This window comes from Venturia canescens, chromosome 3 (assembly GCF_019457755.1).
Source record: "Venturia canescens isolate UGA chromosome 3, ASM1945775v1, whole genome shotgun sequence".
NCBI classification, from domain to species: domain Eukaryota; kingdom Metazoa; phylum Arthropoda; class Insecta; order Hymenoptera; family Ichneumonidae; genus Venturia; species Venturia canescens.
Window position 1 is genome coordinate 13,855,189 of NC_057423.1, and position 24,955 is coordinate 13,880,143.

At 43.3% G+C, this 24,955-nt stretch overlaps 1 protein-coding gene across 5 annotated transcripts in view; it reads right to left on the reverse strand.

Moving 5' to 3' along the window:
* LOC122407684 (fibroblast growth factor receptor homolog 1-like) overlaps window positions 1–21,501 on the reverse strand; it is a 56,980-nt gene extending 35,479 nt beyond the window's left edge. For 2 of the 5 annotated variants that reach the window (XM_043414041.1, XM_043414046.1), the window contains exons 1-2: window positions 21,076–21,501; window positions 20,743–20,947 (exon numbers count right to left, since the gene is read on the reverse strand). The gene's annotated coding sequence lies outside the window, so the exon portion shown is untranslated. Of the gene's footprint in view, window positions 1–9,079; window positions 9,841–20,742; window positions 20,948–21,075 lie in introns of those variants that run through there. The other 3 variants (XM_043414044.1, XM_043414043.1, XM_043414042.1) reach the window with 3 other exon arrangements.
* Window positions 21,502–24,955: the final 3,454 nt, after the last annotated feature.

Here is a 24,955-nt window from a genome sequence, read left to right on the forward strand (position 1 = left end):
ATTCACGCATGAAATAAAAATCTTTACAGTGGAAATGTTATCGAGCAGATTTATAAGAGTTGTGTCGCAGCAAGTCAACAATTCTACTCTCAATAAATATATTCAACAACAGTTCTCCTCTGAATACATGTTTAAGGAGGTTCGATCGCGACGATGCAATGTTGCTATGCTAAACCGTGTTAAAATATAAAAAACTTCAAAATTATAACAATTTCATAAAATTTGATAAATGCATTCTTTAAAAATATATGACAATATAAATTTTTTTAGATTTTTCCACTACACAGCTCTCGAGTAATTGAACATTAAAGTTCACGTGTACAAGCATAGCGTTTCCATAAATACAGTTATACATCTCGTGCATAAGAACTTCGATTTAAGGAGGGTGGCTACATTCGTCAAAATGATAAGAAATTTATCAAATTTGGTGATAATGTTCTACAACATCAAGTGCGAGGACACAATTTTTTTCAAAATTTTCTTCTGCTTAGTTATCGAATAATTACGCATTAAAGCAGATTTCTTATGCCCGGAATGTATACACCTAGAAACGCTATGCTTATACACGTGAACTTTAGTGATCAATTACTCGATAACTGTACAGAAGAAAAATTCAAAAAAATTTGTATTGTCAAATTTGGCACTAAAGAATATGCTCACCAAATTATATTAAATTCTTATAATTTTGAAATTTTTAATGTATTTAACATGGTTTAGCATGGCAACATTGTATCGTCGCTATCCACCCTCCTTATCGCTCAATTATTCGATAACGACGTGGTAAAAAATGTTGAAAAAAATTGTATTTGTATACTTGATGCCAGAGAATGTTATCACCAAATTTTATCACATTCTGATTATTTTGATTTCGTGATCCAACCGCCTTAAAGAGCGGAGTTGTTATCGAGTAGAGCTGTGATGATTATAGTTATACATGAATATGGACGTAGAGTTGTTTTGAATTTCGGAGTTAAGACTTTAGAAGCAGAGTTGTTTTAGAGTAGAGGGGTAAAAAGGATGGTTGTTATTCAGCCATTTGGAACTTCGCTTTTGGTGAAAATGAGAAATATTTTGATGAGTTCTTTCAAGTGCATCTACAGTCGAGTACGAAACGACGAAATTTATCAAAAATTAAATAATTCGAGGAAGCGACATGCCAATTTTACCCACACCACCGCGAATCGTTTTATTCAGAGAAACCTGCTAGTCTCGGCGAGAGCCACGGGCCAGCAGACGACGCAGGGCTGTCAATGCACGTGTCCCGAGACTCTACCGAGTCTCTTGAAAATGCTGATGTTCGATCGAGAAGACGAAGACGGATAAATCGTTGAGCACAAATGTAAATGAATTCGAGGAAAATTGGTTATTTTTGATTGTTGAGAGGAGGAAATGCACGAATATATGTGGAAGATAAACTCGAGTCATTAATTCCTCACGTGGAAATATAATGATACAAGAAGAGAAAATGGTTAAGAAGTGTTGGAGGATAAGCAGTGCATCAAAACCGATCGTAAGGGGAATTACAACGATAAAGAATGAGCGCCCGTGTGGAGTATATGAATGCGTGGGACGATTTACACGTGTAAGTGCCAAGGGCGATATTGGCTTAGCTCGAAGCTTTCTCTCTTCCGCGATTTATAATCAAAGCACGCGAGAACATCTGATAAGTCTATAAACATATATGGAAGAGTTTATCGGTGTGTATATATATATTCCCGGGCACATATAAATTATAAGGAGAAGAGATCGAAGATGTCCTTAGAACGAGTGAAGAATCGCTTCGAGAGCAGAGAAGCACCACGCTCCGCATTCGCTCGTTTTAAACGCTGGTAGCTGCGACTTGAACAACTCGCCATTGCGCTATAAGTGAAGACAGATGAGCGTCGCTTCTTCGTACCGCGTACTTCGTCTTGATTTACTCACGATTTACACCCCCTATTCCCCTCTCTCTTTCTCTCTTTATATACATCTTCTACGTACACTCTCTTTTTCCTCTTATTTCCACACTCTCTCGAGCGTTGCACTCCGGACTGGACAACAATAATTAACTGGCTACGCACTTACGCTCTCTCTCTTTGTATTTCGTGTTTCATTTAATGTTATTTTTTATTTATCCGTACGGTGCTTCTGGGCTCTAATTACAATGAGCTTCGTTGGCTTTAACGTCTAGCGAGGAGCTGCGATCGAAGTTTCGTTTCGACGATTGGAGAAATAATTTAATTTGGACACGAGTTTCATGGAATCGTAAAAATTCCGCCGGTTCAATTTTCGGGGCGATAATGAGATTGGTGATTTCTCGGGGCTGCTGAAAGTTTTTAACAGACTTTCTGACCAAAATCGGAACGAGAAAGCACTTTTTCCGCTGATTCGATTCCTCCTCGCTAACTTTCGACTCCCGGATATTGAGTTTTCGGGACTCTCGGAGCTCGAACAGCCCGTAGGTAGCATAAAAGTTCCAAGGAAAAGCAAATTCGCGTTTGATATATTCATTCGTGTCGGGTTGATGCGCTGGTGGCGAGTAAATCTTGTCCGAAGTGGTCACCTCGTTAAACTCTCGCGTGTGTGTCGCAGGTCGTAAAGTCGATTCGCGCGGCTAAATTCTTCGATCTGATCTCTGAAGCTCCATTAAAGTCTTCTCGAAATAAAGACTCGCTCGAGGCAGTTCGTCAGATCTGGGACGGCACTTTTTTCCGGGCATTTTCCGGCCGCTTATTTGCATGTCGTACAAATTCCAATGCAAATGCAATGTGGCGTTCGATCGAATGAAAACGCTCGATTGTCACTGCGAAGATCGCAAAATTCATTATGCACTCGTTGAATCTTCAGAAAACTGAGTACACGAAAATCTAGTGGAATCCCACTTTTTCATCATTTATTTCAATAATTTTCATTTACAATTTCATTTTTCATAATTTACCAATAAACGTTATCAAATTTTATAAAATTATCCATAATCACGAGTAATTATGTTTGATCCTTCGGATTATCCAGACTAAATTGCAATTACTGCTGGCGATTGCACCCCAACGGAGCGTGAGTAAAAACGTGTTTTTCCACAGTGAAGAATGAACAAAAACATTGATTCCATCCGAAAGAGTTAACTACGAAAAATATCCATGTGCGTCAATAATGAATGACGATAAAAGGCGACCGAGGAGATGTATCGAACTCATCTATCTGTATCGCCGCACGCAGGGATGAGTTTAAAGAGAAAATATCGATTCAATATAAACCTGATTCATGTATCAACCGATGCTGGCGAAGCGTAAGAAGTGAGGGGTCCAGGGGGGGGAGGGGCGACGATTAATTACCCGCGGGATATTGAAAGTTGGGAAAATATATCGTCCGAGTGTTCGGTATCGACAGTAATGATAGGTTTACGATTAACTGATATGCTGCGAGGGGCAATTCATCAGGGCATTCCAATACGTGTCTTTCTCATTCTTATTTCGTTTATTCATCGATTGTCGGCGAGCAGGAGTGTCTTTTTCCTCCAATTGAGGCTCGCCCGTCGCTCCGTTTACGCCTTTTCGTTCCTCTCACTCAAAACCACAACTCGCTTTATCCTTCGTTTCCATGATTTTCAGATAAATTCGTTGTACGTCTTTCCTCTCTCTCCCAGCACCCTCATTTTCTTTTCTTCCTCACAGAAGTTTAGTCATCTCCCAGGCAAATATGTACACAGGTATATCTATATGAAAGAGCAATTCCGCTCCTATGCCGCAGCTTCGCGCAATAAATAACCCGCACACGCACACGTACGGAGGAAAATTTCTATCCTGACGATTACAACGCGAACGAGAGAGGCGGGATTCAAGTGTCCGCCTCGTGTGTCCACCATATATTGTTCCGTCTCACGATTATTCTCGTGACACCTCCGTTATAAAGCACCTTTCTTTCGACTTGTCAAAATGCCCACGAATCGCCTTGTGCGATTCGTGGGCATTATATTCGAGCAGGGTTCATGACGAGCGAATTCTCTAACGCTTTGAAAATTCACGAATTCGCGAATTTTTTCAAGGCCGCGACGACTCATTCGCTGCCGGGACGAATGTGTTGGGGGAACTTGATAGATTTAGAAAAAAAAATCGATTCGATTAGATGCGAGGAGTAAAAAGGCCAGGAAAAACAGAGCGGTGAGAAAGAAAGCTTAATTGATTGAACACTCGATGGAACATGGAGCGATTGAATCGTTTCTTCATTTATTCAAATGACGATAAATCAAATTCTCCGTAAAGCGGCGATGTCGTGTAAGATGTAAATGAGGAGTAACAGGGAGAGCCAAGGGGGGAGGAAGGAGCGAAAAATCGAAACGAGTTTGTTGCTCGGCGATGAAAGGATTTCGGACGCGTGCGACCGTCCTTTTTTTCGTCTCATAATTACCCGCGCGAAGATGAATTAGCATTGGGGAACGCCCACGGGCAATTGACGATTGATTTAAGGATTCGGGAGCCCGGCTTTTATTTCGATACATCATTGGGACGCGCGCGAGAAAGTGAATGCACGGTGGCGAGCGATTGGAAGGGAGAAAAAAACCGCCGTTGAACGATGTTCGAACGTTTTTTTCCACAGGCGCTCTCGCGATTAATCCGCATCGAGAAATTATCTCGCGTGACTCTTTCCCTCCTTGCAACGGGAGACGCACGCGATCTTTTCTCGAGATGGAGGACGAGAGGAGTCACGCGAATGAAATTTTCACGTCGAAAAATTGGCGGGAAAAAGAGAGAAATAAAAGGCTGATTAAAAAATCAGTGTCGATAGATTTTCTCGAGGATATTCCTCGCGCCGACGCGTCGTCATTAACGCGAGAACCGATGAGAATCGGAGCTACGAGAAAAAAAGGCACGAGGGACGTCAAATAATATATTTATGAAAAATGTTCACATTTCATTTATGTTTCATCGCGCCTACGTGCAGCGAAAGAATATTGTTTGAAATATAAAATACGCGACGCACAAGTACACACGCACAGTTTATCGTCGAGGCGGACAGCACGTGAGACAAATTGCCGAGACGTTACACACAAAGGCCCGATACAGGGGCCAAGAGATCGAAAGAGTTGCTCTTGAAAATCGTCCGCGTCTGCGTGTGCGAGCTCACTTCTCACTGGCAAAAAGACCCAACTCCCATTATTTAGCCTTCTCAAACTCGAGTCTCGAGTCTCTCGGTTTCGCAGCGATTCGTGCGTCTATACAAACGCTTATACGTATAAATAACAAGCTGGTCCATTATTCTATTCCGACAGAAGCCGCTGAGCAGCTAAGCGAGAGACAATCTCGCCTTATAAAACTGAACGGCCCATTGCTCTACGATAAATTTATATATATATGTGTGTGTGTGTGTGTGTGCGTGCGTGTGTGTACGTGTGAACTGGTCCGTTACAGTGGCTGACCCACCGCGAGATCTGTCAAATAAATCGCGTTCCGCTTCTCCGCGTACCTCGCCCTCACGTTTTCCTCGCGACCCCGCACTCTCTTTCAATCTCCCTTTTCACTCTCCCGAGTTTCTCTACTTTTCGTACTTTTTCGTGCTCGAAATGTTTCATTTATCGAGTTGCTGTTGCTCTCCGGAGGGGGGTGAGAAATTTATGATTTTTCGTCACGAATCAATTGGATTATCGCGACGGAGCTCGTTGACTTGAATTATTCGGTTCTTTGGGAGGTTATTTGACCGCAAAGGGAGCGAGGGATGCGGATTTGATAAACTGACAACTGAATAAAACGGCTCGTTTTCTTTTTCAAATGCAAAGTCTCTCGATTCATGGACTCAGGGCCATCGCGCACAGATCGAAAAATATGAGAGGGAGAAAGAACAGAGAGAGAACGAATGCAACGGATCTCAAGTATTAAGGGTCGAGAGTCTCGGGGAAGAGCGGATTAATGCACGAGATATGATGACTCGAGGCACTCTCTCTTTCGCTCGGCGAACAGGCCCCGACCCTGAAAAACGAGATGAGAGAAGAGCGAGAGAAAAAATACGGGAGAATTGAATAAGAGCTCCCGCGCAACGAGACCCAAACGTGGCTCAACAAGGTCCGCCACTGTATTCCAAATCTCGTGCTCACGCTTCGGTTAAGAGAGGAAGAGAGAGAGAGAGAGAGAGCGGGAGAGAGAATATTCAGAGATTATTTTTTGGAGTAATCGCCCAAAAAATCATTTCTTCTTTCAATCAACTTCCGTTACAGCGGAAAATATAATCGTTTGGAGAGATTACGTTGAATTAAAACGAGGGATCTCAATAATTTTTATCACGTTCTTGATAATCATTGAGCCTGTTCCGAATTGGTACTAGAAAGAACGTGAGAAACGCAAGATTCTTCACATTTCGATGTTTTTTTGAACCTGCAACTGATAATGTTGAGCTTGCAACGTTGGAGTTCAACGAAATGATGAAAAAAAACTCTCCAACAATTTCAGAAATTCTCCAATTTTGTTCCCTACCGAATTTCCAATTCGTAGCTTTTCAATCTACACCGCGATGATTTCGTGAAAAAAAAATTAGCGAATACAAGTCTTTTTTTTCGTTAAGGTGCCCGAAGGATTGTATTTTATGGGTGTCTGAATTGGATCGATTTTTACTCCTTAATTCAAAATATAACCACCTTAAATTAGTGTCAGAGCTATTAATTTGAAATGGTAAATACTTTTATTTTTTCAACTTATCTCTCGGCGAATGAAACTATAAACCATTAATTAATCGGGGATCCATCACTGACCGAACCCGAAATTTCATTCGTCCCTGGCGAAAGTACTGTAGTTTTTTTTATGCAAAAAATCGCATTAGAGAGCGATCAAGAAAAAAGTATTAATAAAAAGACAGAAGGCCTTGACAGAAATGGGCCAAGCCAAGAAGAAAAAAAATGTCGAAATAAGCAAATGTGAGGTGCTCATTACCAATTTCGTTTAATCTTTAACATAATATATTTCTAGCAAAACGATCGTCTCGAAATTTTTTCGAAACCTTCATTATATACTTTATTGTTATTGTGCACGTTTTTATAAACTTCGTAAGAAGCGTTCATTCGCTATGTGGAAAGATAAACGATTTGCAAAAATCAATAAAGCCTCAAACTTCAGCGTCGTTGAAATTGATAATTGGATGAAATAACCTTGATTCAAGTTTATCGATAGGAGATTTGTGGGCCGATTAATCGTTCGCTCTCCCTCGAGACTCGATCACTCGAAACGTATCAATTTAGTAAAAAAGATAAGACAAACATGGGGATTCTGTTTAATCCGCTCGATTGAAATTCTCAATTGAAAATCAGGCTCGATCGTTGTTCATTTATTTAATAACTTTGCGATTTTTGATAATATCGCCGCATTCATTTGTTCGCGTTATTATGACAAACGATCGCAACAGAATTGAAAAAATAATCTCGCGTACACGTAAAACGAGGAGCCCATTAATTTCTCATGATCGAGGCTCTGATTGCAGGAGTTGTAAGCGCGAGGCGTGTACCGCACACGTGCATGTAATATCCAGCGCTTGTGATCGCGCCGTACAAACAAACGGGAGCGCGATAAAGAAAGAGACCGGACAGCGAATCTCGTGAAAATCTTCGAGTTTATTAATCGAATACCGGAAGTGAGCCTCGCGCGATGGCGATCCCGCGTCTCGTTCGTCCCATTGAATTAAAACCGGTAGAGGGCGCTGTCGCGAGAGTCGCTCGGGATCTCTTTGATTTTTTGAAAATTTTACTCCTCTCGTGGTTTTAACAGATTAATTCGACCGATGATAGAAAAATTTGCTCCTCGATTTATGCGTGCGTTCGTCGCTCGCCCGATCGGCAGAGTTTCAGCAGACGAAGAAGCAAACGTTTTTCAGTAGTTTCTTCACGATTTTCCAAGCCGATCGAGCCTCGAGTGAAGTGCATTCCCAAGCCCATTCCCGGGCTTACAGTTCAATTAGCCAAGTGAGTCAGATCCCCAAGACCGATCATTGGCGTCGTTCTCGTAAATTTTCCAACTCGCCTAATGAACGATCTGATCCAAGAGGAAAATGGCTCTCGTCGGCCTAGTGAAAAATGAACTGTACCTAAAGATTAATTATCTCGTGCTCGAAGGCTTCTGAGCGTCGGGCCGATTCGCCGATTGATCAAGAAGCCACTGATCGATTTATCGAACACTCTTTCATGGCATCGTCGATCTTCCCTCCGAGACGCGTGACCGAACTTCCAAGTTGACGTTTTCATTTCGTATTCTCGATCCTTTTCCGTCTCATCCTCATATTTTACAAATCCAATTTAAACCAGCAGGAAACTACCAAAAAACGCAATATTTAGAGAATAAAACTCTTCATCGTTTCACTCTTCTGGATCTTTGACGCAATTCTTCCATTTGAATTGCCAATTCACAGTCGAAAGTGGCAGAAAATAAAAGACTGACGACGCTGAAGTTTGCAACGCTGGAGTTCAACGAAATGAACGAAAAAAACATTTGTAATTCACCAATTTATTTATTTTACGAAGTATCGATGCAGGTTGAAAAACTACGAATTGCAAACTCGACAGGGAACGAAATTGGAGAATAACTGGAATTATTGTTGGACTCCACGAAGCAAACTTCAGCGTCACAAAGATTGTGAGTTTGAGGACGATCGTTGTTTACGTCGGTGATCGCGTACGGTGTCGAGACTTTTCTCTACGCGGCGATGAGAAGAAAGATCGATCGTATCGTAAAATAGCTTAATCGTTGTCGCGTCGTTTCTATATAGTCTTGTACGTCGTATAGCGAGCAAGATGCGATGCACTTGCTCGCCAATTAAAAGGCCAACGAAGATTCTAACGAAGTATTTTCCCTCTCTCCCTGTTTCCATTGTACTTATATGTGCGGTTGAAGCATCGTTGTGCTCGGTAAGTTATAGGAGGCTAGAGAATTCTCGATGAAGAATAAATATCGACGCAGGGAGGCTGTACGATAGTTTAAAAGTTCGTTATTCGAATGGAACGCTGCTCGTTTTCGATGGTTGTTTCGATCGGTTAAATCGTTTCGACGCTTTCGGATGAGAATTATTTCTTTTCGTTGAGTCAAATGAGGAGGTGGCACTGGAGTTTATTTAATTAAAGAGTAAAACTCACCGTTCTCCGATGTTACAAAAGACGATTTCTTCCCCGAGTGCTGAATTGATGATCCGAAATTTCGAGTTTATAATTGTACGAGGACTAACGATCGAGCTCCGAAGATAAAAATCTTTGTTCACCGATCGCTTAATCCCTCGATCTTTCGAGGATCGTCACTCACTCAGAAGCACACACAGACACAAGCACAGGCACAAGTCCGGTCGGAAAAACGGTCGAATATTCCAAAATCGATGTATCAATCAATTGGACGAACGATTGTCACACACACTGCATGAATATACACGCGAGGAAGGCACGCTCCTTGAGAGGGAAGGGGGCACTTGAGATCCTCCGAGAGTCGCGAGGGGGCCACCGAAATCTCCGGTCTCTCTCTCCTTTCTCTCTTCCGTACACCTTCCTCATTCACGGCGGTGCATCAATGAAACTCACCGCGTCATTCAGTCCGATCGGCTGCAAACCTCGCGCGCACCGAGCCCGATAAACATCGAAAATAAAGCCCGTTTATTAGTCCAACAGCAACGATCCGCGTTCTCATTGGCGATTCAAGTCACTCGAGCTATTTATTTCTACGATAATGATCGATCGCTTTACGATCAATCGCAGGTTCTTCGTCGCCTTTCTCCTCTCTCTCGCTTATTCAACGCGATCGGTGATTTTTTTTTCATGAAATATCGATTGGGCTAAAGATTTTGGTAGATTCGTGATGTTCGAGTCGAGGAACGACACTGACCGACGTTATCCAAGGATGCTCTGAGGAAGCTCGGGGCCAAGTGCCAGACCGATGCTTGAAATAACCGCTCGCCCACATCCCCCTCCGCCCGCCAACCCTCGACGTTCTTGCCCCACCTCCTTTCCAACATCACTGTGCACGGCACCGTTCTCGTCGCGGCGCAACGCACACATCTTTATCCTCTTTCTCGACACCCGGCAAAACCTTTTTGCCCCCACCCTTTCTAGGCTCTTTACCCCCTCCCTCCCTCTCTCCTTCGAAGAGGGAACTTATTGTCGCAACTCAAAATGCATTTTTCTTCCGTTCCCTCTCCTGCATGCTCCTCGCTGGCCTGACGCAATTTCCAGTAACCACTTTGTTGCGAAATATTTTTCCAACCGGATTCACCTCTCGATGCCAATTTTTAGGGTCAACGTGTGATTTTGGCGAAACAAGAGAGGGCCTCGATTATTAAGCGTGCGGGCAATTGCGACGAATCGACTTTTCCGAGGGGAAGCTTCCTCTTCCCGTTTTCCTGCATCGTTTTCGAGCAGACTCCGAAATCTGTTGCCCATAAATTTCTTAATTTCCTCTCCCCTCGCTCGCTGCACCGCTTTCTCGAGTCGCATTTCCTTCCTTCCGCAAAACGATTTCCTCGCGAGGAATAGCCTGTAAAACGAAGTGTTCTCCGGGAGTTTCGTTTCCTCCGTTTGTTTTCCGTTCTATTTGCATATTCGAGTCCTCCAATAAGCGGGATTTCTCGCTGCGAAAACGTGGTCGAAAGTGCTAAACAGTTCGGAACTCGCGCGGTAAATGAAAATATTTGAAAAGAAATGAGACTTTTTTCTCCTCGCCGAAAGAAAAGTTGTGACTCGTGAACGTCTGGGACGAGGTCTGGTGCACATTTCGGGGTAGATTCGAGGATGAACCTGGCGAGAAACATCTTTCCGACACGTGTCTTTGCCCCGCCGACCAGCACACTTTGTCCCTTTTGCTTCTACACTCGAATTCTCGCCTCGCTGCTCATTCCGAGTCTGCGATATTTATCTTTTTACGAATTCCGAAGATTGTTTTTCCTCGCAATAATTCAGCACTTTCTCAAGCAAGAATATCGCTGAATTATTATCGAGCCGCACGGCGAGCTCAGAAGGAAGACGAAAATTCACGAAAAGTTACGAGGTCATTGTGGGGCACCTATGTGGAGAAACGCGTCTAAATATAAAAGTTTATGGGATACTCGTAAACTCTGGCTAACACGCACCAGCCTCGCGTTCATCTTTCAAGCCTCTCTCTCTCTCTCTCTCTCTTCCTCTCCCCGGTACCCGCGATCGTTTTCATTCCCCCTGTATATATAGTTGTTTCCAATTTTTCTCCTCTATATACTCGAATCTACTCGCAACATTTAAAACAAACATTCTTCCCTCCGATTCCTCCGATCATTTCGTCATTCCTCCCGTTCGTGGAGTGTTTTGAAAATCATTTGAAGAAATATGGGGCTCGGACTAATCCTCTGGGATTTATGGACTCGATTGATCGGCGATTATTCAATCGCTCCGACGAGCATGCTCGAAAAATGGGCAATTTTTCAAAACGTGTTGTCAAACTCTTGTGTGCACGAAGCGAAGCTTGAGAAGTGAGGATGAAAAACATAAAAATATGCGTTTGAACAAGAGCGCAAGTTTCGCAGGCTCTCGGAGAAGAGAGAGCCAAAGCGGGCTATTGTTTCAAGGGCGACTATTTTCTTACAAGTTACATCTGTTTTCCGACGCAAGCGCGCGGTTGAGATTGGGCCAGCACGTTAAAATTGGACGAAGCGTCGAATTTCATGGGCCGATCCTGACGGCCACTTCCTTTCGCCGTCTCCTCGATTTCCCTTCGCAAAAAGCCGTCCGCCGAAGCTGAGAATCTACTTGTTTCCGCCGAGCGTAGAAACGCAACTCTCACTGAATTCCGAAGTGATATTTCTCCTTCCTCGAAAGGAGAAAATAAGGTAATCGCGTTGTCGCTAATCGCGTCGTCGGAAGCTGCTGCTCGCCCTCGGAATAGAACATTTTTCTGGCAACTCGTCGACGACGTGCGTCGCGGTGTCGGGAAGCTGGAATAATAACTCCGTCATCCCCGAGTTCGTTTTCGACCCGAAGCCTCGAGGGGACAAGGAAATGCGTTCCGAACTCTCGGGCCGGTTTAAACGACACCTCCGCCGTCAAGATTCCGCCGCTGTTTCGTTCACTTTGTCTCGCGCTGTTCGAGCGCAACAGAAGCTTTCTCTCGTTGATATAGCAGAAACTTAAGGGAAAATAAAAGGTTGACGAATTTCTCGTGAATTTGGATCTTTGTTGCAAGTTACGCCCTTTCGTTAATCGACGATCGTTTGTATGCACGGGCATAGAAAAAACGGCTCGGAAACGAACCCGAAGGGAACCGAAGCAGTGGAAAAACATTGTTTCCGCAGAGTCTCGTTGTTCTCCAAACATTATTCTGTCTTTATCCCACCCTCGTAAACTCACTTTCCACCGGAAGAGCCGAAGAATTGTTTGCTTTTCGACCTCGAGCCTGCTGGTGTGCGATTCAAGGGCTCGGCACGTGTTTATTTGAGGAGTAATGCTACCTGCGGCGTGAATTTACAAAAGAATGAGCTGCCTCGGTAGACCTCATAATTTAGGCAATACGTGAATGAGGCTCGAGCGAAATATACTCGTGTGTGAACTCGATCTTAGTCGAGTTAATTATCCAAGTTTCCTGTAGAGCTGTCGATTCTGATTCATCGAAATGATTTTTTTTTTTAAATCAATTCATTAGATATATTTATGCCCTAGCAGTTGGAGCACGTAGTAAAGAGATTACAGAAAAAAAAACAAACAAAATATATGTAGCAACTTACGAAAAGAGAAACGAGTGAGCATTGTCCAATAGAGGAGTAAGGATGCTTATGACTAATTAATATTGTTACGGTTTCCCTCTCCTGCATGTGCATAATTTGTCTCATTATTAAAACGAAGAGCTTATATGTTCCCTGACGAATAAACTGGCCAGTACATTCTGAAAGTTACTTCAATTATTTATTTCGTCCCCAATGTAACAATATTGAGGAAGTTTAAATCGATTGCATCTTATAAAGTGAAGTGTAAAAAAAAATCAGTTAAATTTTCAGATAGTTTAGGAGCGTCGTTGCTGAGAAAAATCAATAACAATTTGGGCCAACATGTAATCTTATGGAAGTCAAGACACATTCAGTTATATCTCCGTTAAAATGATGCTAAAAATATGAAAATTTTGGGCAAGGCTTGCCGAATAATGTCGATTTTTTTTCAGATTTATTAGGAGATTTGCTGAGATTATATTAATAATAATCTGTTTCCCGTGCAGTTTTTTGAGGCTAGGATCGTCACCCTTCGTGTTTTCGACTGAGCTTTAACCAGTTTTTCGTCTTTTTTCCCAACTTTTCCTTAAAGTGTATGCAACATTGCCAAACTGTAAATTGGCCTAACTTTTGAAAGGTACGGGTCATAACTTTTGGGTAAAAAAATGACTGTACAGCCTCAACTTCCTTAAAAGTATTGATCGAGTGCAGCTTTGAACTATGCAACGAAAGAAAAGCCAATGCTAAGGCTGGGCAAGTAACCGTAGCGAAGAAGTTTAAATAACAACTAATTGCGGAAAAAAGAAAATAAAAAGATACAAATGTGCAGTGTGCAGTTGATGAGAATTAGGGAAGATGTCACGAGCTAGCGAACGCAGTAGGAAGAGCGAATAATGCAAAAGAAATGATGGCAGAATCGATCGAATTGTGTCAAGGTGTTCATTAGATAAGAATTGGGAAAAATATTCGTCGAGCGAATCACCCCGAGCGATCTTTCCCCACCTGGTAAGTCGCCCAAGCGTACTGGTAAACTCGAAAGAAAGTGCGAGATTCCCAGAAGCTTTGAGCCGCGAGAAAGCCTTGGGAAAGGTCACGGCGGTGGGCTTCGTTAGAATCGAAAAAGCGGAGGAGGTTTCTCTCCCGGAATCCTCCGATCGCGACTCATCGCCAGCCGATTTTTCCGCCGCCAAAGGAACGCGGTACTCGTCGAGTGCAGCGCACGAGCAAACTCGGTCCCTCGTCGCCGCGTGCACAGCACAGAGTTTGCCTAGGGTCATCAGAGGCCAGAGAGATCCGCGGACCCAGGAGTCTGGGAGCGCGAGCCCGAGGAGAGCGCGGTGCGGAGAAAATACCGTTAAAATCCTAACCGCGCGCGCGGCGCGTGTGTGCACATAGGCGGCTGTTCGCGAAGACGCGGTCCTTCGGTATTCCGGGATGTGCGCATTGCTCTTTTGCATGCCCCCAAGCATCTTTGTTCTCTGCGAAGCAATCGCGGGTACAAAAAATAGGAAATGAAAAACGCTTGTTTATGAGCGCCGCGTAGGAAGTGGCGGCGGTAAATAACACCGGCGATAATTCAAAATGAAAATTTTATGGGCGAGAATAAGTAGCCGAGAGTCCATCGCGGTGCGTCGCGCCTCCGTCTTATGATTTATCAAGTTTATGATCCCGAGCAGGGATCGGTACTCGAGTACTCGTGACGTAGGGAAAATTGTACGAGTTGTTTAAGAGGCTGGCGAGCGGGGTGAAAATCGAATGGAGTCTCTCAACGTTACTTTTGGGGAGGCCTGTAGAAGGGGTCAGTAGGTTAAATATGCCGTTGCTCCACTCCAATGTGCGTGTTCTACATTGACAATAAAACATTGCGAAGAGGCAGACTGCGTTGAATCAATGAGGTCGCGATGCTGTTGAAAAGCAAGGACGAGGGGTTACATAATCGTGGAGTGAAAATATTCTGAATAGTTTGATTGAAGGTACGCGCGGAGAGGCCGATCGTTGAATTCCATGACAGTTCGAGCTGCTAACCCCGATATTTATGTACAAGCTGCTGTTCGCGTCGACGAGGATTCAATGATATAACGATGCTATTAGATTGGCTCGAGCCCGATTATACCGAGGTATATGAAATCAGAGGGGATTATCTTTAGTTACGATCTCTCACGAGCTCGTTCACACTTGGCCGCTGCATTCTTCACTCCGGATTAGATGATTACACGCACGAATATCCCACTGATTCGCTGATGGACCTGGTCGCGCGCGAGAGAATTCGAGAGGAATCGTGCCAGTTTCCAGGCCGAGATCGAGGCGTGAAACTCGAAATACGATCCGACATTCGCCCGAGTTTTCCACCGCTTTTTTGTCTTCCTCGGGCACATGTTTCCCGAAAGATTTTCCGGCGTTTTCCTACTTTTTATGCCTCAAGTTTCCCTCCTCGGCAAGTGTCCTTCCTGCTTGCATGAGTTACGATTCTCATGCGTCGATTTTTCAGCGTCAGAAGGGCAGAACGCGGACGCGAAGCTCGGCCGCACCTCGGCCCTTCTGCGTACAGCCGCGTAAGTAACACATCCGGGTGCGAACGGCAACGCGGTGTTACGGGTTGTTTTGACAGTGCGGCGGGGCAGCCTGTCGTCGCCGTTCGGAGACTTCTCGTGCAGCGAACATGGTAATCCTGAGAAATAATAAACTCGCTGGGGCAAACCTGAATCCACGAGGACGAGGAATGAACCATACGAAAACGCTAATTGTCCATTGGCTGCTGGCAAACAAAGGGCAGTTTCACTCGCGCAGATAAGTCGAGACAGCCGAAGCTACGAGAGCCTTTAAAAACGCTCTCGCGGCTGACGACGCACGTGTGAAAAATTCCCAAGGCACCGCGTACTCGCGAGGAACCAAGAATTCCGGATCTTCAATTATACGCCAGAATTCTTTCAACTTTTTCTCCTTTTCCCTGAACGGTTGCCACCCGATGAAAAAACCTGGCGAGAAATGAGAGACGACCTTCCGGCCTGGTGTGCTGCCGCTGGTCACGCCGCATCTGCAGTCCCGTCAACAGTTCACTTTCCACGGTACAAGATAACTTTGCAGCGTTGCACCAACGCCTCTGCTGCAGATCAGAGCGATTTTCAATGCACTCACGATTCTGATCGACCCTTCCAAGTGGCCAACTCCCAATTCGAGGCTTTTCGACATATCTAATTACATTTTCAATGAGCCCAAGTAAGTTCCTGGCTGCGTACAACCTCTTCGAAGACTTTCTCTGTTCCTTCGACTCTTCCGGAATCGATTAACCGCCTCGAGTTTGAACAGACCCATGAAGAATTCAACGCGTTAATCCTCCCGTTTTTTTTCTCCTCTTCCGCCAACTCGTTCGCTTCCTTGGTTCGTGCTTCGATGGAGATTCATCCAGTCTCATTCCCCCCTCGATGATAGACGCCGGTAGCTCCGCTAGGAAACCTTTCTGTCGGCGCCGATGTTCTCGTATCCGCGTTCAACAAGTACGTGGCACGAAACAGCCAATGCGTGGTTATTGGACGGCGACTCGAGGGGATCGCTCCATCGTACCACTCTTCTTGGCCTACCCCTCGCTCGTGTACACTCCTCATGTATACGCGTTGAGTATCCACTTGATGGGAAAACGGCCGTGTTGGAGGAAGAATTAAAAAAAGCGGCGTCGAACCGTCACATCTTCGTGCGTGGCTTCCGGTCAATGCTTCCTTCCATCCTTAATCGTGATTCTTCGGAGCTACGCGCTTGGACATACTTGTATACATTTGTATGGTCGTATACACACTAACAAAATGGCGTTTTCTATTTGCATTCGTGGTCCAGGCTTATCGTTGCTGGTCATCGACTTTTCTTCTCCTCGTAAACATCCAATTTTTTCTATTTTCAGAGATATTTTGTCTGCATGGGAAAGCGACTCGGTTGACTATTTTTGTGCAAAAGTTCGGGCTTTTTCTTGTAGGAGTGCGACAAAAAAGGGATACTTTCGATGACCAAGTTACGAGCGGTGGAGTTGATTGAAATTTTTCACATTCGGAGATCGTAAATAAATATCGAGCTCCAAAGATTGTTCCCTCCACGAATGAAGAATGATGAGTTCGTTTCAACAGAGACGATTATTCAAAAAAGGGCCATGGGAATAAACGTTTCGGAATTCCGGACTCTCGTAATTCTCCCACTGTCAGCAGTGCCTCGGCGGCTTGTCCTATGAGAGTCCATCTGGACCAAAACTCCGAAATAATAACCTCCTCGCACCCTCGAGAAAAGATTCAATCTCCTGAGAACGAGAGGAAGAGAGGAAAGAGAGAGAAAAAATTGTCAACAAACCTGCTGCTCTCTTTTCCTACTTCTTTCCCGCTCCTCGTCCTTTCACTCTCTTCGCATTGGAATCTTTAACGGGAAGTCGTTTAACGCTCCATCACCTGCGAGAACCCAGTTCAGTCGTCCGGAAACGTGTTCGACCGAACTTTGGCCTCGTTATTCATGTTTTACAATGGGATACTGAAAAAGCATGTCGAACGTCTTGAAAGTGAGATACAAAGAGTGTTCGAATTTTTTTTCGATCATTCAAGCCCCTCGTACAATTTTTTTGCAATTTTATCGACATGCGCCCCGCGCAAGTCAGCGGCGGCGACCTCTGGTGGCTCGAAAACGCGAAAAACCTGGAAAATTTAGCAGTCGGCCACTGGGAAATTTTATTAAAAGTAGAGTTGATTCAAACGAATGGCTTTTGTGGGAGCAATTTGTATACAGTTATCAGCAGCCATTAATCGAAAATAATTATCCTCGAAATGAAACAAGTAAGTGTAGTATGAATGGGTGTTGGAAAATTTTTAACAGCAATTCAGAATAACCATATTTTTAAACAACACAATGCCAGTTGTACGGAAAACTTCCAGGATTATTGTTCCTTTTCCCCTCCGCCGGCGCTGCGGTACATTCGCTTGTCCCCTCCAAGAGCTTGCACACGGCGAATTATTGTGCGGTAGCAATAAAATGTTTGAAAAAGCCTTTTCTCAGTAGTTACAGCTTCACTCATTAATATTACGAATGAGGCAAAGAAAAAATGACAAATTTTAATAAAAATAACGAGAAAGGGCCAGAGTAAAGGGGCATCTTGAATATTTCTTTGCATAGCATTATTGTGACAGAGGGTTCAACTCGTCTCGTCTCGATGGATGAATACACACTGTATAATTCCCGAGTGCGAGTGAATTTGACGCCGTCGTCGTCGTCGCCACACGCGGTACCTGGAATCGCTGTTTAGTCTGTTCTTTTCAGAGGCTGCCTTAAACTCCGTAATATCGCGAGAGAAAAAAGGGAGAAATAGTGAGAGAGGGAGCGAGGTGGAGGGGGGAGAGAAAGTCACAGAGGTCCCTTACGGTCTTCTTCAAAGGAAAATATATTTCAATGCAAAAGAGTTAATAATAACTTCTGCAAGGCAAAGTTTGGTCCCAAGAGAGGAAACGACGGAGAGGAAGAGAGCGAGGAGCAGGCAAGATCGTTTCGGAATATTCAATGAAACGGAAACGTAAAATACTAAATAATTTCATCCCCTTTCAATGCCATATCTGCCTCCTCATCATTTTCTACTTTTCCATTCCACTTAATTATTTTCCCTCCGCATGTCCATGGTCCACGTTCCAGTAAAATAACATCGAATGACATTGCGAAATCGGATTAATTTTCGGAAGTATTCCGAGTCGCAAAAACCCAGGGCTTTTTGAACATTGAGGAAGGATGGAAAAAATTCAATAAATCGAACGATATTTCCGATCCCGCGTTTCCATCCGCGCGGAGCATCGCTTGTTCAGCGTCAAGCTAACGCGAGGAATTCAATTTCATTGCAACGGCCCACTGAACCCCCCCCCCCCCCCCCCCGATTCTCTTCTAACCGTCGAAAAATTCAATTTTTTTTCATCCCATCTCTGAATATGAGAAATAGTCTCAAATTGAAATAACAGTTTTGTTATCGCTGGAAAGAAAGATTCGACCAGAAGACGATCCCCGTGCAGGCAATTACGCCGTCACGGAGCGTGCCCTTTTCGCGAAGGCCACGCGCGCGGACCTCATCGCACCTGCCCCTTCTCTCCACACACTCATACATATAGATAAATGAATCTAAATATATACATATTGAAGGGTTTTTCTCTTGAAAGAAAAAAGCATGGTACAGCGGGCGTTACGCCCGCTGTTTCTTCGCCCTCCCTTCACCGACATATACAGATCGCCCATTATGCTACCCACAACGCTCAGGTGCACGTTCAATGTACTTGTATGCATATAAGGCAGGCTAACTTTATACGATCGAACATTTGAGCATTATCGCGAGAGCCAACATCTAGTATTCCGTTCCGCTTATGGTTTTATATGTATATAAATATATAATGTACTCGAGGATCCCGGGACTCGGACGTACCGTCGGGATTTCTTCAAAGCTCGAGCAGAGCGGCAACTCTTGTCGTTGATAAAAAAATGCAAGAGACCTTTCTCTCCCGGTGAACATCTCGCAGGATCATTTCTTCTGCTTTTTCAGAAGAAGCGACAAAAACACGCTCGTCGACGTCTGCCGTTTCTTCCGATGCTGGGCTCTTATATATGCGCGCGGCTTCGATTTTTGATGAATATTTTGATGACTCTGGTATCGTGATTTATTTTATTGGTTTTCACTCGTTGCGGGTGGGGATGACGTGTTGGAATGACAAAAATTCGAAGAGCTAAAATCTCGAATCTATGAACTTCGAATGATCGTTCGGAGACGGGTCGATTCGACTGGAGCTTTGAATGGAGGAATATAAATGAAGCAGAAACTTCAAAGCTCGAAGCACGTTTACATCGGAAATAGAATGTAACAATGGCACATAGGACGACGACTGAAACATCGATTTTTCGAAAATTCGATTATTGCTCTTTCGATTCATAAATCATTATGATCAGCAATACTGTGAATATTCACAATTTCGAAAATATCATAACGAAAGAGCAAATATTACTGGGGTTGAAATACTGAAACACCAAAAAGTCGAACGGTCAAAATGGCCAAACGGTAGAAAGTCGACCGATCGAAATGAAGCAACGCAGCACTCAAAATACACGCTTCGCACTCTCTCGGACTAGTGATCCCCAATTTCAACCGTCGTCATTTTGAGCTTCGCCTTTTCGATCCACCGCTATTCTGCATATCCAAGTTTTATAGGCTCGAAGAATTTACTTTCGATTTTTGCTACTCTATATTTTGGTCTGTCTATAAAACAACTACTCTCCATTTTGAATTCGAAAATATGAGCTTTCGACATATATATTTTCGAATAAATATGAATTCAAGGAAATACTCTATTAAACAGGCAATCTGCTAAATAGTCGATCGGGAATAAGAATTTCTAATTATTACTCGATTTTCTCCAATCTCACAACTCTTGAGATTTCGAATCCACAATTCGGTTATTCGACATATCGAACCCCACCCGAGAGAAGTGAAAATATTTTTCTGCGACGTCATATAGGAACGACGATGTTCTGCAGTGCACTAACCAAACTTGAATTTAGCGAAGAGAAAAACGTGGGAACACGCTTGTCGTGTAACCTTCTCTTTTTGTAAGAGGCGAAGAGTTTTTTGAGGTGAGTTTTCAATGGAGTGCTGGTCTCGACTGGTAATATGAAAAGGGTCTCACAAACGAGGGATACTGCGTATTCATGATCTGAGACGCGCGAGTTCGTTTCATTCTTCTCAGCTGAATGATCTCGTTTTCGAAAATTTGATATATTCGCAACGCCTCGATGGAAGGGCGGCGTTGAGCGACCAAAACGCACCTGAAAAATTCACTTGCGCCTTTCATTGGGTGAGAAAACAACAAGTACACGAAACGAGATCTCCGAGAAGATCTCAAAGGAAAAAAGCTCTTACGGAGTCACTGGAAATACTTTTAAAAACTCATACTATTCGGGAATGATCTGCTGTACAATCGCATCCGAATGAAAAATATAATAATCGAGATTCAACAGCATCGGGGAACGAACCCTTTGAAAAGGGATCCTTCTGATAAAATTCGTGTTGAAAAAACTGCGATTAATCTCAAATTTCAAACGTACCTTAATTCACGACTCCCGAGTCCCTGAAATCCGTCATTCCTGCGTGAATTCGATCTTCAACTTCGTTCTCAGCTCCATCCCAAGGATCTCGCATACCTTTTGGTGTTTTTCTCGCCTTCTTTAAGGAGTTTCGGTACAGTAAACCAAAATGCTTAGGTTATTTTGAAATTTTTTCCATATGCTCGTCGATAATGTCAAGGCTCACCTGCAAAAATTGAGATTGATTCACAACACACTTTTTGAGAAATAAATTTTTCTTATGAAGCATTTTAACACGGGATTAGATGGCACAAACCACATTTTTTTTTGTTTCATAATTTAAAAAATGCTTACACATTAAAAAGAAAAACACCAACTTCCACGTTGTATTAAACTGATAATTGTGTAAAATTTTCAAGAAGTTTCTCTGCATAGTTTGTTAGATTTTCGTAAAAACAAATTACTGAACTGCTCATTTTCCATTGACTCTCGCCACGTTCCAAGAAAGTAACGGCAACGTTGCATTATGTCAGGATCGGCGCGAAATTTCAAGCGGTCAAGTGGAGTGGATGGATTTTGACCAACCTCTGTCTGTTTCACTCTTTTATCATGAACAGCTTCGGTCACCCATTTGCCTTTCCACCGTTTTCTTGGCACCATTACGATAATAACAAAAAAAACAATTCAACACTACTGACAAAATGATCGCGAGGTTGAAACTTCGAGACCGAGGTTAGATTGTCCACACAGCTGTTCGAGAGGACCTGTCGACAGAGCAGCAGGCCGGCCAGCACTACACGCGAAACGAAACACGACGGAGCAATGCCGCGATTGTCACGTTCGCGTCACATTTTTTGATAATTTTTAGAAATAACATAAAAAATATCCATAATAAGTAAAGTAAACTATAGCATTCATCATTACAGAAAATATGGATGGATACATAATTGCTCACGTAATAAAGCCTACTCTTAATAATGAAAAGTGAAAGTGTAGAAGTTGGCGCCCTCCTAGAATACAATGGATTTGCCACCCTGATCCCCCCCAAAGATAAGCTGTACCGAAACTCCTTAATTCTGCTCAATGGAGAGAGTGACGTCACAGGTGTCAAGGTCGTGCGAGATGCACCGGGGAGGAAGTTGGCGGAGCAGCGTGCGCGGGTTGCGAGATCGGAAATGGAAATTTGGTCGTTAAGCAACTTCGAAGAAAGGGCTGCTAAGTAATCGAGCCTTTGGGAATCAGTGGAGGTGGCAGAGCGCGAGAGAAATCGAGAAAAAAAATCATTCTCGGCTGTTTTGTCGCACGCTCGAGAGGGTAGGATACTACTTTAGATTCCGGATAAGCTACCACGGCCTAACAACGGATGTACCCTCGCCTCCGTCCTTTTTTACCTGTACAAATATATACACGTGTTTTTCGTATATGTTTGTGCGGGACGTTTTTTCTCATCACTGAGGACAATAGGCACGCGTCTCTCACGAAAAATTGACGTTTCGTCCCTCCCCCTTTGACGCTCTACGACTTGTGCCGAATTTTAAAAAAATCGTTCCTCTTCCTTCTCCTGTATTGTGCATAGACTCTCGAAAATTTTCTTTCCCTCTCTCGTCCTCTCCGGTCGCCGGAGCCATTGTAAATTCGTGTGTTCTTCAGCGTTCTGCATCGGAGAGATCCTCCCGCCGTTTACTTCCAGTTTCCTAAATGCATAAATCATGAATTCTCATGCAGCTTGACGATTCGGCGCGTCAGTCAAGTTTCTTTTGGGACAAGGTTACGTGACGCTCGCGTAGGGATGTTAATTTTCAATGAATTTCGTTTCTGACGATATTTTTATACTCGACGTTCTTCACATCGTTCCTCCTTTTCGTACGAAATTAGTATCATTTTGTGTCTCGCTTTTAGTGAACTATTCTCGCTGAATTGAAAATTTTGAGGCATCGGATTTACGGTCGATTGTTCGACACGTTCCGGCTTTTGGCCTCGGCGCTGCAGTCTCGTTTTTACGATTGAATGAAACAAAAAAACGCAATCGAATTAATGTCGCGCGATGAGAATACATATTTATTCCGAATTTGAGCACGAGTGATAAAAGGATATCGCGTCTCGACGATTCTCATACGAATGGGCAATCGGCCAATCGCTGTATACTCGTTATTGCAGGAAGCTTCAACGGACACGTACTCGTTCCTCTTCCTTCCCCCACTCCGCAAATCTCGTTATTGCAAGCAACTCCCTCGAGACACTTTGCTAATGTGCTACACCCAACTTTTGCATGCATGTTCTCATTCAATATATAAACCACTCAGTTCTCATTTCAAGCGTTTTCTCCATTAAATGTCAATTAGTTGCTTCGTTTTTTCTTTCACGAGCTCGATCGGTTGTAATGACGGAAGTTTTGGGCATTTTCCAAGTATCGCTCGATCATCGGTTGACGCGAGAAGCTCGAAATAATTTCGTGCCACAAAAATTTCAGTGAAACGATGAGACTCGAATTGGGAATAATTTACCCACATTTAGAAATCATCGTGCTCAAAAAATCGCTTCTCTGTATAAATTCCAATAATTTTTTTCTTATTGAAATACGTTCCTCGAGAGACCATTCGGAATATTCGTTTCAAAATATATAATAAACGGAAAAATCGTAGTGTGGATAATATTACGTAATTACACTTCTGCGATTCAAGGGCTCTCTCCTGTATCGTAAAAGAATCTTTTACGAGCCTCGTTCTCGCCGCGTCTTTCTCCTTTTCCGTCCTTTCCCCCCCTCTTTTGTCTCTCTCCTTCAGAGTCATTGCCATAAAGTCAAGATCGTTATTCGAATTCAATTAGTAGACTGGAAAAAGAGAAATATAACGCACGAGGGAGAGAGAAATAGAGGAAACACAAAAAGCAAAGTCTAACGATTTTTCCAAGTAAAGATGGCGCGCGAACCACTGGTCAGAAAAATTCAGAAATTGTTGCCGTCTATCTTGTCTCCGAAAAAAAATGGAGAAAAATTTTAATTCCACGTTCTCGTTCGTCGATCGGTAATTTACACGGATCTTACGATTCGGACCACAACGATTCGTGTCATTATGCAGCACGTGTCACGGTTCCTAGTCTGTAATGAATTTTTTATTCTCCCTCGCCGGTTTTGCGGCAAGATAAGACCGAGAGAAGGAGAGATTAGTGCCGAAAGACACAGAGACCACCCTCGACATTGAAACCCAGCACTGAAACTGCGAGTTTCCATTTCCGGTGATGGGCCACCCATGGAGCTCGAAAGATCTGCCATTCCAACTCTCTCCTCGTTCTTCTGTAAGTTGACTCGATGCTTAGTTTCCATCATCGATGATAAATGAGCCGTTTGCTCGAGCTCGCAAACTCAACATTTTCCAATTATACTTTTCCAATTCGAATATCGATCCGTACGAATTTTTCTCACTCAAAAAGATTTCAGGAAGTGTCAAATCCCCTGAATACTTCGTTCGCAAATTATTTCTTTGTCGAGCAAAAAAACGAAGAAGAATTTTTTGAAAAATCACGTGCTCGAGTGTGCCAAAGTATTCATCACCGCGACGTAACGATCGTGTATGCATAACGACCTGGGTGATTCGTTAATCATCGTTGCTGCCCTGGCTCTCTAATGATTCTCGAGTGGTGCACCGACCTTAGGCAGCTTCGACTACACACAAAACTCGGCATGATTCGCAGTGTCTCACTCTGTTCATGGAACATTCAACGAAACAGACGATGGTAAAACGTAACTATTAAGGGGGGGTCCTGCTGTAGCAAGTCCAAAAAATCGATTGTTTTCGGAAGTGTTTTTAGAATAGACGGAAATGACTTAACATAGTGAACTTTTCGGTATAGTTTCAGGGATATTTCAAAAGTACAAAAACATTTTTTTCATGTGAGAAATACTAATTTGTACATGGTTTATGTGCAAATTCTGATTGTCGAAATTTCTCAGCTGTGTACAATGTGGAGATCGTAATTATTCTCTGCAACAAAAATTCCAAATTTTTTTTCCATTTTCACATATTTTCTTTCCACATGAATCTATAAAAACCTGAAAAGATTGCGAAATTCTATATTTACAGCACGTTGAAGTGATATTCTTCTTCTTTAGAAGCGTTTTTTTTTTAACTTGCTAAAAATATAGAATTTTGCCATTTTTTCGAGTTTTTATAGGTTCATATGTAGTGAGAATATATGAAAATGGAAAAAAATTGGAATTTTCGTCGCTGAGAATTTC